The sequence below is a fragment of the Triticum aestivum genome, chromosome 1B, assembly GCF_018294505.1.
Source record: "Triticum aestivum cultivar Chinese Spring chromosome 1B, IWGSC CS RefSeq v2.1, whole genome shotgun sequence".
Lineage (NCBI taxonomy): Eukaryota > Viridiplantae > Streptophyta > Magnoliopsida > Poales > Poaceae > Triticum > Triticum aestivum.
The window spans coordinates 355,798,266-355,814,613 of record NC_057795.1 but is presented as its reverse complement, the minus strand read 5'-3'; the positions used below and the strand labels follow the sequence as shown (position 1 = coordinate 355,814,613).

Sequence of the window (16,348 nt, the reverse complement as noted above, 5' to 3'; positions counted from 1 at the left end):
AAATGGGTGTTTCGCAACAAGCAAGATGAAGATGGACAAGTAGTTCGCAACAAAGCACGTCTCGTCGCCCAAGGCTACACACAAGTCGAAGGTATGGACTATGGTGAGACTTACGCCCCCGTTGCTAGACTTGAGTCCATTCGCATCTTACTTGCCTATGCTAATCACCATGATATCACCTTGTACCAAATGGACATTAAAAGTGCTTTTCTAAATGGTGAAATAGAGGAGGAAGTTTATGTTAAGCAACCTCCCGGCTTTGTCAATCCTAAGAAACCCAATCATGTTTACAAACTTCACAAAGCTCTTTATGGTCTTAAACAAGCTCCTAGAGCATGGTATAAATGCTTGACCAAGTTCCTTATTGAAAAAGGCTTTGAAATTGGGAAAATTGATTCTACTCTTTTTACTAAAAGGGTTAATGGTGAACTATTTGTGTGCCAAATTTATGTTGATGATATTATATTTGGTTCAACTAACCCTCATTTTAGTGAAAAGTTTGGGAAGCTAATGTCGGAGAAGTTTGAGATGTCTATGATGAGTGAACTCAAATTCTTTCTTGGGTTGCAAATCAAGCAAACTAAGGAAGGTACTTTTGTCTCTCAAACGAAGTACACCAAGGACTTATTCAAGAAGTTCAATATGCAAGAATGCAAAGGTATGACTACACCCATGCCTACTAGTGGACATCTTGACTTAACCAAAGATGGTGAACCGGTTGATCAAAAGGTTTATCGCTCTATGATTGGTTCATTGTTATATCTATGTGCTTCACATCCCGATATTATGCTAAGTGTGTGCATGTGTGCACGATATCAAGCTGCTCCTAAAGAATGTCATCTTAAGGCCGTGAAAAGGATAGTGAGATACTTAATCCATACACCAAATTTTGGCATTTGGTATCCTAAGAGGGCCTCTTTCGATCTTGTTGGCTATTCCGACTCGGACTATGCCGGAGACAAGGTTGATAGAAAGTCCACTTCGGGTACTTGTCAATTTCTTGGTAGATCTCTTGTGTCTTGGTCCTCCAAGAAACAAAACTCAGTATCCTTATCCACTGCTGAAGCTGAATATATTGCCGCTGGTTCATGTTGTGCTCAATTACTTTGGATGACCCAAACTCTTAAAGATTATGGGATATATGTGAGACATGTTCCATTGCTTTGTGACAATGAAAGTGCTATCAAAATTGGTCATAATCCTGTGCAACATTCTCGAACTAAGCATATTGAAGTTCGTCATCATTTCATTCGAGATCATGTTGCTAAGGGTGACATTGATCTTAAGCATGTTCGCACCGAAAAGCAATTAGCGGATATATTCACTAAACCTCTTGATGAGAAAGTGTTTTGCAGGTTAAGAGGAGAATTGAACATCATTGATGCTTCAAACTTGGAGTAGAAACTCCATTGGATACATGCAAGACATGAGCTTATGACTAATCCTTGATATTTCTCTTATGATGAAAATCTTATGTCTTGGATATATTTGTATCTTGCATGTTATCTAACCCATGTAGGTACTTGGTTGAATCAAATTCCATGAGATTGTAACCTACTCATATCTTGAGCAATCTCTACATCACCAAGTCTCTACACAAGGTGGTTGAAGCCAATGAAGCACAAAACCATTCAAACATATCCTTTGACAAATTCTATGTTGAGCTTCATGATTGTCATTTTTGGATACACAAGTGCTCTTCCTTGCAAGAACTAACCCATGTAGGTAGATGGACTCAAATTCCAAGTGGTGCTCCAAATTCTTGATGAGCTACATCAACCTTGAGCAACCCACACAAGTTCAACTACATGGACAACACCACCAACCAAGGTATGTTATTCCATCTTAGAGAAGCTTTACTCCAAGTCATGAGTTAAAGCAACTCGACAAGATGTGAATACATCAAGATGCTTAAACGAAAAATGGAAACCCCATTTTGAGCTTAGACGATGAGTATGACCTATGATCAAGTGATCTCACTTGACTCCTAAGTCAATATACTCTAACATAGGTGACTTTGTCGCCGACCATCTCTAGATGAAGTTCTCTTCTGTGTTTTTGCATTTGTCTCATGCATATGTGTTTCCCCTTTCAAAAAAAACTTCATCTAGATTCCTTTCTGTTTGCTCTGCATTTTCTGCATTCAAATTCCTTGCACATCTTTCAGTTAATTCCTTGCAAATATTTATGAGACCTTACTAGTCTAGTGAGCAGAGGTGACAAGTGTTTTCTCTGCGATGAACTCGGTTACACTGATTTGCTATTTTTGGTCCAACCGAATCCTTCAGTCCAACCGAAGCATACCACTCGGTGCCACCGATTTCACAACAGGAAAAACAGTTTGCCACTTATTATGTGTTTCTTTTGATCCAGCTCCACTCAAGGAATCTTGTCCTCTACAAGCATCACATTTTTATCATTGCTTTATGGTGTGACTCAAGGATCAAACCCATTCATAACAAATTCCAAAGGAGGAGAGAGAGATTACATCTTTATCAAGCCCTTCTTGGAAATTGATGTCAAAGGGGGAGAGAGAGATCACATCAAAGCTTATCTTTTAGAGAGAGATCACATCAGAGAGAGAGTATCACCCTCTCAGGGGGAGAGAGATCTCCAGGGGGAGAGAATACTAGTAGAATGTATTTCTCAAGGATCCCAGATGCTTGGTGTTCAAGAGGAGAGATGCCACATGTCTTCTTGAGGGGAAAGACATGTTCATATGTGCTTATTTGCTTTAGCTTGCATTAGCTCTGATCATCATTCATATCTTTCAGCTCTGATTTTCTATTCCCTATCTTCTCCCAGTATCCCATGCTAGATTCAGGGGGAGCAAGACATCTAAGGGAAAGAAATCATTCAAATTCATTGCATATCTTTACTCTTGGGGACATGTCTAATCAAATGTAGTACTTAGTACTCACTCTCTACATGTCATCCCAGTCTTGGTATTCTTGTGGTTTCTTTTGTTTGCTCTGGCTAGTAGATGTATCTGTGTTATCTAACCTTGTTTACGCAGGTTCATTCCATCCTAAGACAACTCAAGACTACAAGGTAAGTATATGCATCACAATCATGTGTATGAGGAATTCTTGCTGATGTACATACTGTTTGCAAGAAGGACTCATGGGCATGAAGGTATTCTCTTTAATACTTTTTGCTCTGATGCATATGGCCAAGATACATGTAACACATTGCCTGCTCTATCATGGTTATGCTATCACATGCTTCTATATTCCATATTCACATGATTGCATACATGTAGGGGGAGCCTATGCTTGTTACATGTCTTTCCAAAGCTTTACTTGCTACTCTTTATATCTTTATCTAAAGCTTTGATGTATGTTGTCATCAATTACCAAAAAGGGGGAGATTGAAAGCACAAGTGCTCCCTAGGTGGTTTTGGTAATTAATGTCAACATATCTCTTGTTGGACTAACACTTTTATCTAGTATGTTTCAGATAAGTTCAACAATGGAGTGGCATGGACTAAAGGATGTGGGAACTCCTTCAAGATGCTAAGGACAAAGGATTGGCTCAAGCTTCAAGCTCAAGACTCTTCATTTTACATTTTAGTGATCCAAGATCACATTGAGTCTATAGGAAAAGCCAATACTATCAAGGAGGGATGAGGTGTTGCTTAATGAGCCTCTTGCTTCAAGTGCTTAGTGATATGCTCCAAATACCCTCAACTACTTTCCCACTTCCACACATATGTCCTAAACCTAAAGTCAAACTCGGTCCCACTGATTCTTCCTATCCGGCGCCACCGAGTTTGGATGTCTTAGCCACTGCCACAAACCCTAGGCAAATCGGTCTCACCGATAGGGATCTCGGTCTCACCGAGATGGGATTGTAATCTCTCTGTGTATGTCCATTATCAAAATCGGTCTCACCGAGTTTGAGCAATTGGTACTACCGAGATTACAATGCAAACTTTCTGGTTGACTTATTATCAAAATCAGTCCCACCAAGTTTGATAATCGGTCCAACCGAGTTTGCCTGACCAACTCTCTGGAAAGCTTATTACCAAAATTGGTCTCACCGAGTTTGTGTAATCGGTCTCACCGAGATTACGTTATGCCCTAACCCTAACTGAATCGGTCTTACCGAGTTGCATTTTGGTCCCACCGAAAACCCTAACGGTCACATTATTTGCTAAATCGGTCTGACCGAGTTTAACGATTCGGTCCCACCGAGTTTGGTAGATTGTGTGTAACGGTTAGATTTTGAGTGGAGGCTATATATACCCCTCCACCTCCTCTTCATTCATGGAGAGAGCCATCAGACTGAACCTACACTTCCAGCATCCTATTTCTGAGAGAGAACTACCTACTCATGTGTTGAGGCCAAGATATTCCATTCCTACCATATGAATCTTGATATCTAGCCTTCCCCAAGTTGCTTTCCACTCAAATCCTCTTTCCACCAGATCCAAATCCTTTGAGAGAGAGTTGAGTGTTGGGGAGACTATCATTTGAAGCACAAGAGCAAGGAGTTCATCATCAACGCACCATTTGTTACTTCTTGGAGAGTGGTGTCTCCTAGATTGGCTAGGTGTCACTTGGGAGCCTCCGACAAGATTGTGGAGTTGAACCAAGGAGTTTGTAAGGGCAAGGAGATCGCCTACTTCGTGAAGATCTACCGCTAGTGAGGCAAGTCCTTCGTGGGCGACGGCCATGGTGGGATAGACAAGGTTGCTTCTTCGTGGACCCTTCGTGGGTGGAGCCCTCCGTGGACTCGCGCAACCGTTACCCTTCGTGGGTTGAAGTCTCCATCAACGTGGATGTACGATAGCACCACCTATCGGAACCACGCCAAAAACATCCATGTCTCCAATTGCGTTTGAATCCTCCAATCCCTTCCCTTTACATTCTTGCAAGTTGCATGCTTTATTTTCCGCTGCTCATATACTCTTTGCATGCTTGCTTGCTATATGTTGTGAATGTTAAACTTGTGCCTAAACTCCACTCAAACTTTAAAGAAACTTAAAAACTGCAACTTTGGCTCTTAGTGTCTAATCACCCCCCCCTCTAGACACCTCTTCTCAAGGTCCTACAACTGGGGGCTGCAAGAGAGGGGTCGGGAGCTAGGCCCCTCCCCACGGCGCATGGAGCAAGGTGTTCCTTGGAGGTAGGCCCTCTGTTGGGGAGGTGCGGCGAGGTCTGCCCCCGGCAGAGGACCCGTGGTCGTCTGGGGAACCGTTGGTGTCCCCTTTACCCCATTAGCGTCGTCCTTGGTTTCCGGTCGCTGTCAATGGCGGTCAAGGGTGGCGCAAGGCGGGGCCCTCATCTGGCAATATGAAGCAAGGCCGGTACCTGTGAAGAAGGCCCAATGCCTGTGAATCTCACCGCCCGTGACACTCTCATGTAATAATGAGTTGGGGGTGTACACGCCCCGGAGTCTCCGGAGAGCCGCCCTCGGGCCTCGGGGGCTCCCTCCTAGGCCCAGTGGCAGCACTTAGCTCCGCGCTGGTGAGAAGACGTTAAAGACTAGACTAGGTGCCGGACGCGGCCTTTTGTTTTTCGCCTTCTTTTATGTGGTAGAGCTTTCTTGCTTCGGATTTGAGTTGAAGTTGAATTTGCATATGTGGGGAGGGGTATCTTGCCTTATTCGCGTGTTTTCTTGTGTTCCGATTTCTGCCTGAGTTGGAATTCGCACTAGCTGCCTCCCCCTCGTGAGCCCCTCGTGGGCTGGGCTGCGTTCAGCACACTCGCGCATGTCGTCCTACAGCCAGCACCCGCTCTCGCGAGGCTCTCACCAAATGGTCAGCAGGTCTCCTGAAGGGCCCTCGAGGGATCACCACAAGCCCATTCGGAGCTCGCCCGGGATAAAGGTAAATTGCAGCAACTAACCCGTCACGGGGCCCGTAGCATTGTGCAGGCACGCATTCAGCATCATTCCTAAAGGCATGAGGACAATGATCTTTCTCACATGAGGGGCTTCCCCTCCCAAAAATGCTCTTACAACCTTCAGGGCCATGCTCGAGCTTTTTGTGCGCAGGATAAAACAGCAAAGGCATACAAGGTCAATCAGACATGTCACTCACCATGTCCTCTTGGTCGCCTCCGGAGGCGTCACTGGCACCGCTGTCACAGTCGTTGGTGTCGCCAGCCCCACCACCAGTGCCATCTTCGCTGTCGTTCACCATGTCGCCCTCATTCGTAGTGACTATCACCCCGTCGTCATCGGAAGCGAAGGCCCTGACAAGTGCATCCACGTTGTCCTCCACCCATCGTGCCAGGTCGCCTCGAACAACCACGGGCACCGAAGGGATGACGGCGTCGAAGCCGAAGTGGGGATCTATGTCCTGAAGATGGCTGAAGCCTTGGGAGACTGCACGCCCGAGCAGGCCGCGACCCCTCTCTTCGACGAGCTGGCGAGCCCTCTCAGAGCGGTTCTCCAGGTGCGTCACCACATCAGTGAAGAACTGGAGATTACCGACATAATTAGTCGCATGAGGCTGTGGAGCTGTCGCGTCGCAGATGTTGCCTAGGGCCGCGTTGGCCCTGTCCCTGAGCGTTTGGAGCATAGGGCCATGCATGTGCTCCAACATCTGCCGCTGGAGAATCTCGTCTTCATTCTGTCGCGCAATGGACTCGGCGTCACCGACCCTCCATTGGAGAAGAAGCAGCTCGGCATGGGAGGAGGCCAACTCAGCCTGTGCCGCGGCTAGGGTGGCTGCGGTGGCCTCCGCGCGCCGCGTCGCTTCGGTTTGCTTAGTCCTGAGAGTGGCAGTCCTGCCCGCAGCCTGGGATTCAATCAGCTCCAACCTCTTGCCATACTCCCGCACAAGACCCACGCGAACTTCCGCCACGTGGCGGTCGATCTCTTCTTGGATTTGAGCCTCCTGTGCACTGACATCATCCTCCGCCTGGGTAACCTAGCGCTCCCTCGTCACCAGCCGCTCAAGGTCAAGATTGCGCTCGGCGGCCTCCAGCGTCAACGCTTCCTCGCGCCTCCGGAGCTCCTCCTCCTCGACGGCCCCCCTTTTCAACGACGCGAGGGCAGCCTGGCGCAGCTCCACTGGCTGCTCCAGGAAAGTGCTCCAGGCTTGGAGCTCCCACGCGCACTTCGCCGTGATCTCGCATCACCGGTCTGCCACCTGAGCCTCCTCAATGGCCCGGGAGCAGGCCTTTTGCGAGGCCACGAGAGATGCTTCGGCCTTTGTGTTGTCAAGATCACGCTGATGACGCGCAAGGCTTACCGCCACCCTCAACTTGCACCGCTCCTCAACTAGCCACAGGCCCTCAACTTCAAGGCACGTGTCCACATCCGCGAGCTCTCCACCCAACTGGCCCATCGCGTCCATCGCCTTCCAGAGGAACTCTTGGCGGATGATGCGGCGCTCCCGCGCGCGCCTGAGCATGTCATCAATATCATCCTCCGTCGCCAGCGTAGGCGGAGGGCCCTGAAGCGGTTCGCTCCCTCTCGGTAGGGGGTTGGGAGCCAGAGCCCCCAGGATCGCCGGACAGGCTCCGCGAGGGGCCCAGGCCAGCGCTGATCCATTCCTAGAAGAAGAACCGAGGACCGACATCAACCATTCGCCGCCCGTGATCAGAGGAGGAGCCCGAGACAGGCTGGCGGCACACCGGGCGAGCTCTCAAATGAAAGGCGCCAAGTGCACAGGCTCAAGGCACCCCGCTGGTCGGCCCATCTCCCCAGCCGAACTCACGTCAGGGGCAGCGCGCAGGCTTGGGACTCCCAAGGTCAGCGACGGAGATGAAGCCTGATGAGGTGGCTTCTTAGCTGGCTACGTAGGCTTGGCAGGAGGAATCCTGAAGGGCCACAACCAGCGAAGGGAGCAGCGAATGATGAATGACAAGAAGGAGGGACTTAATCATCTGTGGCGAAGTACTTCCTATGCTTCAGCGGCCAGCAGGGGTGCTAGCTGCCGCTCGAAGACTCCTTCCTCTTGTGGAGGGCGTCGAAGTCTATGTGGAACCGACCCAAGCTCTCGACATGAGGGCCAGCGCGTGGCGTGGAAGAAGAAGCACCAAGGCGGCCTGCCTCAAGGGCGCCAGGCTGGGAGGAGCGATCGGGCGCCACTTCTTGGTGGCCTGCCGAGGCCTCGGGGGCTTTGGCCTCGGGAGCATCAGGTTGCATCCCCTCATCAACGACCACCTCGGGACGGGCTTCACAAGCTCCGGAGGATGACACCACGGGAGCCCCACACGACATCAATGTCGCTACACCAGATCCCCCAGCCTCCAGCGATGCTTGCCTTCCGGCGCCCCCTCCTGAGGCAAGGTCGACGTTGGCTGCGGGGGAAGGAGCCACGACGGGATTTCATGAGGCCCCACGAGGCCAACCGGGCTCAATCCCCATTCGTCAAAGTGAGGCATTTGCCTCGTGAACTCGGCCCTGCCCGAGCAAAGATACAGGAGGCTGCCCCTGTGCCGGATGTCGCCCGGAGAGGGGTCACCAGTCAAGACCTCTAGCACCTTCTTCAGCGCTTCAGGCGCAAGCTCCTCCTCCTGGAGCCTCATGCGGTCCTGATGCCCAGTTAGGGTCCACATCGGTCGGGAGTGGCGCTTGAGAGGAGCAATGCGACTCTGGAGGAACTCCTTCACCACCTGGGGAGCCGTCATGCCGAGCGCTCTCAACCTCTCGAAACGGAGCCAAACAAAGGAGAGCCGGGGGCCCATGAGCCTCTCGTGGCCCCAGCCTAGATTGGGGATAGCAGGCGATGTCGGATGCGCGAGCAGGGGGCTGGGCACCCCGACGTCCACGTACATCCACCGCGTCCGGAATCCACCCATGGAAGGTGGGAGGCCAAAATCAATCCCCGAGGTGTCCGTCTCTGGCACGGCCTGGAAGCTCATGCACCCCGAGCAATGTAATGTGTCGGTCAGGCGCAAGGAGAAGAAGTGGCACAAGAGGGCAATGGAAGGGGCAATGCCCACCATGGCTTTGCAGACAAAGGCGAAGACACCGAGAAGGGTAACAGATCAAGGGTCAAGATGCATCATGTGGATCTGATAGTGGGAAAGCACAACGTTCAAAAAGGCGGAAAAAGGAGGAACCAGGCCAGCCCACAGTGTGTCGGCGAAGAATCGAACCTTCGTGATGATCCTATCAAAGGAGGCATGGGACGCAGGCCAAGCCATCGTCCTTCCGCACTCGTTAAAGCTGGTGGCGAGGGTGGAGCAGACCTTGTCCAAGGCTTCTGGGTTGAGTATCAGTGACCGGCCCATGACGGGCGCGATTGTCGGGGGCAAGCTGGACGAGGGCGCGGGCTTCTTCCCCTTCTCCTTTTTTGTTGGCGCCATGGCGACGGAAGGGAGGAAAGCTCAAGTCAGATTGGAGGAGGAAACTGAGGCTCAAGGAAGAAAGGGGAACATGAAGCACGCGGGCAGCCAAGAGGAAACAACTGTGTAAGGCTTCGTGGCCGCCTAGCCAGGCGGATATTGGGGCAGCGTGGGGAAGCGGAGACGCCCACGTCTAATCAACTGCCACGCGGTGACCAAGGCCGCAGGCTATTGGGGCCCGCGGCGCTCCGCACTTGCCCTTTGGCTTCGCTTCTAAGCCAAGTCCGAGTGCGCCTTGGGCCCGGGGGCTATTGTCGGCATTTTGGGAATGGGGGTCCCCAGACTTGCTTGCCTGTGGCCTGTAGCGTGACTCGAGTAGTGGCCCAGTACGTCCTGTCTACACCAGCCCAAGGTCAAGACCCTCGTGAGGGACCAAGCCTCGCGGGGCGGACGATGCAAGGCTTCCTCAGGGGCGGCCTCGCCAGGCAGGCTCGTGAGGAGACGGAGAGATCAAGGAAGGGAGTACCTCACGAGGTGCTCATGACGCAAGCCATGACGATCAAGACCAGGCGGGCGCTAGGCGAGAGCCAACTAGCACAGTGTCCTCGCTTCCTCTTTGGTGCAAAGGGGGCAAGCGCAGGCGCGGAGTACCGAGGCATCAAGCAAAGGTTACCATATCGGTGCAACGAGACCAAGACGAGCAGAGTGGTAGGACGGAGGTCACCGTGGAGCCCAAGACAACGTCATCGCAAGTGCCTTTGCCAGTCGAAGACCAACTTTAGTCAGGATAACTTGTACTAGCTATCCCCCTTCAAAATGGCCGTTGTTGGCTCCCTTCCCGCTCAATACTTGGGATGAGGACCAAGGCCTCTATAAACAGAGATAGCCACCACAGTAGAGAGGGAGATCGGACCCATAGCCAACAGAGACGCAACCATTCCTCTCCAAACCCACTAGCTCAAGAACACCCCTCGCGAGGCTGTTCTTCCTCTGTGCTTTTCATCATCATTCCCAGAGGCAATCCACCCCCACACACTAGAGTAGGGTATTACACCACAACGGTGGCCCGAACTAGTATAAACCTTGTGTCCCTTGTGTCGTTCACCGTGTAGCTTAGATTCACGGCGAAGCTTTGGGTGTGGATCGGTAGGGAGAAGATCTTCGTGCGCGCCCCAGAGTTCGAACCTTAAGGGTTTTGCCAGAACCCGACATCCGACAAATAATAACCATTTTATTATTGCCTCTAGGGCATATTTCCAAAACCTATGGCCCCCGGGTCTCTTTTGCATTATATTGCATCTCTTTAAATCTCATTTATTATTTTGCAATCTTTACTTTCCAATCTATACAACAAAAATACAAAAAAAATTACTTTACTATCTCTGTTACATCTCACTTTTGCGAGTGACCGTGAAGGGATTGACAACCCCTTTATCGCATTGGTTGCAAGGTTCTTGATTGTTTGTGCAGGTACTAGGTGGCTTGTGCGTCATCTCCTACTGGATTGATACCTTGGTTCTCAAAACTGAGGGAAATACTTTTGCTACTTTGCTGCATCACCCTTTCCTCTTTAAGGGAAAAACCAACGCAAGCTCAAGAGGTAGCACTGGGTGGCCTCCTGCCATGGGTGCACGCGGCTGATAAGATGAAGGGCGCTATGACCTTTGACCCTGCCACCAGTCTGCTCTTGGCTGCATGGGCGGACCAATTTGGATCGTTGGATGCAGTTCAAGCGGTCATGCCGGATGTGAGCAAGTTCGTCAAGTTTGCCATGTCGATGGATGCTCCTGCTCGCGCCACAGCCGCGGCTGCCGGCGTGTAAGTTAGGAAGAATGGGATTGCATGCATCGATGATTTCATTGATTGTGGATGGGTTACATATATAGATACAAGGGGTGCACCTGTTGTCTTGTCTCCCAAGTTACATACAAGTTACAGAGAGGGAGAGAGACGTAACAGGTGCGAAATATACAACCCAGACCGATATACATACACATACATGTCCAACGTCCCCCACAGTCAAAGCATTGTCGGAGACGCAAAGACTGGACCGAAAACTCTTGAAAGTCGAGGTAGGTAATCCTTTCGTCATGACATCGGTGAACTGCTGATTAGTGGGCACATGCAACACTCAAATGCGACCAAGCGCAACCTGCTCATGAACAAAGTGGTTGTCGAGCTCAATATGCTTTATCCGTCGATGATGAATAGGGTTGGCCGAGAGGTATACCGTGGAGACATTGTCATAGTAGACAATCGTGGCCTTGGGAACCTTAACCAACAACTCCTAAGGCAGCTGTCGTAGCCAAGAGCACTCCGCGACGACGTTAGCCACAACCCGATACTATGCCTTAGAGCTCAAGGGAGAAACCGTGGGTTGTCGTTTATACGACTACGGTATTAGCAAGGGCCCAAGGTAAACATAGTAGCCGGAGGTGGAGCGATGATTTTTTGGGCAACCAGCCCAATCGGCGGCGGAGTATGCGACAAGGTCGGTGTCAGAGGAAGCCGTCAAGGTGAGCCCCATGGCTGTGGTGCCACGTATATACTGCAGAATACGTTTCACCAGAGCCGAGTGAGTATCACGAGGGGAATGCATGTGAAGGCACACCTGCTGCACTACATACTGTAGATCCAGCCGCGTGAGCTTGAGATACCGGAGAGCACCGACGATAGAGCGATAGAAGGCAGCGTCGGACGCCGGAGAGCCCTCAACGGCGGACACCTTGGCCTTCGTATCAATAGACATGGAAGCAGGTCCACAATTAAGCATGCCTGCCCACTCCAGAAGCTCATGGGCATACTTCTGCTAATGCAAAAATAAGCCCATGTCACGGCGGGCAACCTCGCTGCCAAGGAAGTAGTGCAGAGCCCCCAAATCCTTAAGGGTAAACTCCATGCTGAGGCGAGTGGTGACCTACTGGAGCAGCACGGGAGATGAAGCTGTCAGGATGATGTCGTCGACGTATAGGAGGAGGTATGCGGTGGAGGCACCCTGATGATAGATGAACAGGGAATCATCAATCGAGTGCACCGAACCCCCAGCTACTTAAGAAAGGCCGCAATCTGCTGGTACCAAGCCCGGGGTCCCTGCTTCAACCCATGGAGAGAACGGGAGAGCAAGCAGACATAGTCCGGATGCGCAATGTTGATGAAACCAGTGGGCTACTGACAGAACACCTGCTCATCAAGATGACCATGCAAGAAGGCATTGGACACGTCCAGCTGGTGAACGGGCCAAGCACGTGAGACCACCAGCTAGAGCACGGTACGAATCATGCCCGGTTTGACAGTCAGGACGAAGGTGTCGGTGAAGTCCTTGCTGGTGTGCTGTCAAAAGCCACGCACCACCCATCACGCCTTATAGCGCTCAAGAGAACCGTCGGGGCATGTCTTGTCGCAGAACACCCACTTGCCAGTGATGATGTTGGCATGAGGAGGCCGTGGAACAAGCTGCCACGTATGGTTGCGCTGAAGGGCGTCGAACTCCTGACGCATCACAGCAAGCCAGTTCGGACCCCGAAGAGCTGCACGAGCAGAGGAAGGTAGAGGAGATGGTGTCAAGGTCGAAGCAGCCCACACAAACTCGTCGGAGGTGTAGCGCATGCTCGGACGGAACCTCCTGGTGCGAGCCCTAGTCACCACTCCTGACCAGGGTGGAGCGACCACTGGAGGTGCGACATCGGGGCCATTGTCGTCCAGGGAGACGGAGGTAGAGGGGGAGGCGCCCGAGGCATCTGTACCCGAGGCAGCAGAGCTGGACGAGGCAGAGGGGCGGCGCCCAACGGGGCCGCGCCTGAGGCAGGAGCTGCGGCGGGGGCCGCGGCCGAGGCAGCCATGGCCGAGGTAGCCGAGCCAGACAGGACCGTGACCGAAGGGCCAACTGTTCCAGGGCGTCTGACGGGACCGCCGAGGCAGAGGAGGCCGGGCTCGGTGGGGTGGGGCTCGGCGAGGGCAACAGATCACCAAGTGTGATGGTAGTGGCGCTCCGTGGCTGAGGGCCATGCCAGGACGAGGGCGCAGCGTGAGGGTCCATCGAGGGCGCCACGAAGGAGGGTTCCTGCTGAAACGGGAAAACCAACTCATCAAAGTACACGTGTCGCAAGGTGTACACGCGATGGGACACTGGATCATAGCACCAGTAACCTTTGGTGTTGGGAGGGTAGCCGAGGAAGATGCAAGGAATGAATCATGGGGCGAGTTTGTGAGGAGTGGTGGATGCGGTACTAAGATAACGGAGACACCCAAAGATGCGAAGACCATCATAAGATGGAGGCGCACCAAAGAGAAGATGGTGAGGGGCATAGCTCCAGCGCAGGCGACATGGGCGAATGTTGATGAGGAGAATGGTGGTGGCGAGAGCGTCCGGCTAAAACCGGGAAGACACATTGGAGTGAAAGAGCAATGTGCATACGCAGTCGTTAAGATTGCGTAGGATATGCTCAGCACGGCCATTTTGTTGGGACGTGTAGGGGCAAGTGAGGCTAAAGATAGTGTCATGCGTAGCAAGGAGATTGTGAACAGCAACCTTGTCAAATTATTTTCCGTTATCAGTTTGGAGAGCAAGGATGGGACGACCGAACTGTGTGGTGACATACGGGTAAATGCGGTGAGTGTGGCAAGTGCATCGGACTTGCGACGAAGAGGAAACATCCATACATAATGAGAAAAGTCATCTATGATCACCAAATAATAGAGATAGCCCGTGTTGCTTGCAACCGGGGATGTCCAAACACCACTATGTATTAACTAAAACGGAAAAGTGGAAATATTTGTAGACGCACTAAAGGGAAGACGAACGTGCTTGCCAAGACGGAAAGCCTGACAAGTATGGTCGTCAACCTTATTACATGAGAAGGAAAAAGTCTGAAGAATGCGATGTAAAATGGTAGAGTTGGGATGACCCAAACGAGCACGCCAAAGGTCGACACTGGAGGCAAGGGAGACTGGGCGGGTGGAGGTGGTGGCGGAGGAGTGCACCGGGTAGAGCTCGTCAGGGATATCACATCAATGAAGAACCATCCGGGTACAGGCGTCCTTCACAGAAAAACCAACATCGTCAAATTCAACGGTAATGGGATTCTCACGAGCAAGGCGATAAATAGAGACAAGGTCCGTAACTAAGTTAGGAGAAACAAGAACATTAGACATGGTTATGGGTGTAGATGTAGAGGGAAACGAGGTATGACCAACATGTGTAATGGGTAAGGAGGAACCGTTACCAACGGTGATGCGAGTAGGAGTGTGAATGGAGGTGGAGGAGGTGAGGTTACCGGGATGAGATGTCATGTGAGTGGTGGCACCCGAGTCCATGTACCAATCACCACCGTCACCATAGTAGCTTGGTGATGGGGCCGACTGTAGTGCAACGAGGAGGGAGAGGTCCCACGGAGAGGGGACCAGTAGCGGGCAGCATGGGGTTGGAGGCATACCCGCCTGCCATCGTTTGTGCTGGCAGGGCCGCATGCCCGGCGGCCCATGGCTTGGCGAAGTGGGCCTGGTGGCCGGCCGGACGGGACCCAAGGAGGCCGGCATGGGAGCCTATGGCACCGGCACCGAATACGCATGAACGACGCCGGTCCACGGGTTGGTGCCGAAGCTCTAGGGTGGAGTGGGCTACTGGCGGGGTGCCCCCCTTGTTGCTGCTTCTGATGGCCGCCCCTGCAACGGTTGTTGCGCTGGCCGCCACTGCCAGGCTACTGCAGGTGGGGCGGGTTGTGCGGGCAGTAGCGGCAAAAATACTGGAGGCGAGGGAGGCGCCGGCGTCCGCGCCGCCGGTGGTCCAGTCGGCGGTCGTGCACCACGGGAGGTGTCAGCAGCAAGGGCGGTGTGCTGGACCCGCTCCTTCACCTATTTCATCCGACGTTCCTCCAACCGCAAGTACGCGACGAACTTGGGGAAAGAGTGCCCTGGCATCAAGGTGAGGTTGGAGGCAATGTTGTCGAAGTCCTTGTTGAGGCCGGCCATGAGCGTGCTGAGGAGGAGGTCATCGTCGATCTTGGCGCCGATGTCGCAGATCTCATCAGTCAAGATCTTCAGGCGGCGGTAGTAATCATCAATTGATTGATCATCCTGATGACAGCCAAAAAATTGTTGCTGCAAAAAAACGTGATGCTGAAGCTTGTTGTCGGTGAAGAGGCCGTTCAGTTTTGCCCACACGGTGCGCGCATCATCACCATCGCTCATGACCGTGTGAAACGGGTCCTTCGAGATGGTGGTGAAGAACCACCGGATGAGGGTAGCATCGATCGCGGTCCTCTCGGAGTCATCCACCATGGTGCAAGAGTCGATGGAGCCGTCGACGTGATCCACGAGGTTGTTCTTGCGGAAGAGGAGCGAGAAGTAGGTCCTCCACGTGTAGTATGTGGAGTCGGTGGCATCGAGGATCATGGGAACGCGCTCATGGATGTTGACGTCACCGATGTCAGCGGGGTCCAGACCGGCGAAGGGTTGGTGGCATCGTAGATGGACGAGTGGATGGACATGGTGAGGGAGAGGTGGAGGCGCGCGACGACGGGGAGGAAATGGGCGACGACGCGACGGCTTAGGGTTAGGGTGTTGGAGAGGTGGTTGGGAAGGGTGGTGCGGCTACAGGGAGATGGGGCAGCACATACCAGTTGCGGTGGCGACGGCTGGGTGCGGCGGTGGCGGCTAGGGCAATGGAAGGCAGGGGATCGACTTGCTATCTGATACCATGTAAGTTAGGAAGAATGAGATTGCATGCATCGATGATTTCATTGATCGTGCATGGGGCACATATATAGATACAAGGGGTGCACCTAGTATCTTGTCTCCCAAGTTACATACACGTTACATAGAGGGAGAGAGACGTGACAGGTGCGAAATATACAACCCAAACCTATATACGTAAACATACATGTTCAACACGGCTCAACAAACTAAAGAGACGTGACCACAACCACATAATGTTTTCTACTCACTAGTTCCACAATGTAGTGCATCTGGATTTTTTAAAAAGTCAAGCATCACATATTTTGACAAAATTTATGAAGAAAAATATTTACATCTAGAATGCCAAATTTATATCATTAGATTCATTATAAGATGAAATTTCATACTTTATATATTTATTATTGTAG

General features: G+C 51.8%; 1 pseudogene; it reads left to right on the top strand.

The window, feature by feature from the left end:
* The window catches only part of LOC123078522 (probable glutathione S-transferase GSTU6), a 78,022-nt pseudogene extending 66,952 nt beyond the window's left edge, over window positions 1-11,070 (top strand).
* Window positions 11,071-16,348: the final 5,278 nt, after the last annotated feature.